A 1,754-nucleotide genomic window follows, 5' to 3' on the forward strand; every position below is an offset into this window, starting at 1 on the left:
GCCGGTTGAGCTATAGGCGCCGAGCCAACTCTGCTTTTCTATATCTAGAAGTGACCCTGAGCTAATTAATTTCCAATCTTTCATGTTTTCTCATTTGTGCATTTAAGGTAATATTTTTCCATTTAGGCATTGCTTTGGCTGCTTCCCTTGAGTTCTGATAAATAATACTTTTACTGTCAATTCCAAGCAGTCTGTAATTTCATTATGGATTATCTTACATTTCCACATACATTGGGGATTTTTAGCTAGCAGTATATTACTGATTTTTGTAGAGGCGTAATTAACTTAAGTGTAATTCACACATCTTAAGTGCTAGGGCTCAAACAATTGCTGGTTCACAGGGTAAGATTACCTTTATGAATCATTGACAGACATGTCCCTAAATAGATTGTACCATTTTACATTCCCGTCAAAAATGCATAAGAATTGTGATTGCTCCACATCCTTATCAACATTTGGTTTTGTCCATCTTTAATTTGAATAATTCTGAGGTATCTCACAGAGGTGTCAATTTACATTGCCATGATATAGGCATTAAGCACATTTTTTAAGTGCTTACTCGTGATTTGTGAAATTTCTGTTCAAGTCTTCTGACCATTTTTTTTATTGGTTTGTTTACCTTCTTAACATTGAATTTATAGGGCAGGATGGCAGCGCCTGTGGTGTCTAAGCAGCTCCCAGTGCTTGGGTGGTGCGGGAGGCTGTGGGGATGGTAGTGGTGGTGGTGGTGGCGGTGGCAGCAGTGGCGGTGCCCATGGGTGGTATAAAATGGAGGATTTCTAAGAGTTGTGGAGTGGCTATACCATTTTACATCCCTACTAGCAACGTATGGAGTGATCCAGTTTTTCTGCATCCTCACCAGCATTTTGTGTTATTGCTGTTTTTCATTTTAGCCATTCTGATCTTTATCTCATTTGGATGCCCAGCCCCAGTAGTTTTAGAAGTTTGACTGCTAAGATAAATTGGTTTCTAGTTTTAGAGTTTCTGAACCACAAGTGTTACTAGGCTTTGTTGGATGGAATAAAAGTGGCTGCAAGCAAGACCTCCTGATGGCGGGCACTGCATTTACTGAAGAGTGGCTGCAGCTCTGCGGTTCAGATTAAAATTTGAGAATTGTATTGATCACTAATTCTTGAAGGACTTTCTTTCTGATTTATCCACAATCAAATCATTGGTTTTCAATTTGGATGGTCGCCTATCACCTGTAGAACCTGATCTGGCTGTGGCTGGAATCCACCCGTTGCCTTCTACTTCAGTTACACCTCACTCACCATCCTCTTCTGTTGGTTTTACGCTGCTTCAAGACACTAAGCCCCTCATTTGAGATGCAGCGGCCATCTCCCCAGATTCCTCCTGTTCATCCTAATGTGCAGTTAAAAACCTGCCCTTTTATGATGTCCTTGATGTTCCTATCAAGCTCATGAGTTTAGTTCAAATGGGTATTCAATGATTTCAAGAGAAGTTTTTAATTTTTGCTTTGGCACCTCAGCAAGTTAGAGAGACATGAATATCGAGGGATTTTTTGCCAGGTAATAGGAGAGAATATACAGTACAAGTTCAGTTGAGACTGCCTGGCAGAGACAAATTGCCTTCAAGAAGACAACTATCCAAATAGTCTAGTATAAAAGTATATAGGAAGCTATTTAGGTGGTGGCTATGCACCACCACCTGAAAATGAGATTGAACAGAAAAGCCCTGATGCTCCTTGAAGATTACATGTTTAGTTAGATTATCTTCAGCTGTGCAACCAGCTT

General features: G+C 40.2%; 1 pseudogene; it reads left to right on the top strand.

The window, feature by feature from the left end:
* Positions 1–754: 754 nt before the first annotated feature.
* The window catches only part of LOC100957964, an 8,659-nt pseudogene continuing 7,659 nt past the window's right edge, over positions 755–1,754 (top strand).

This window comes from Otolemur garnettii, unplaced genomic scaffold, assembly GCF_000181295.1.
Source record: "Otolemur garnettii isolate 467f Iridium unplaced genomic scaffold, OtoGar3 scaffold00092, whole genome shotgun sequence".
Classification (NCBI taxonomy): domain Eukaryota; kingdom Metazoa; phylum Chordata; class Mammalia; order Primates; family Galagidae; genus Otolemur; species Otolemur garnettii.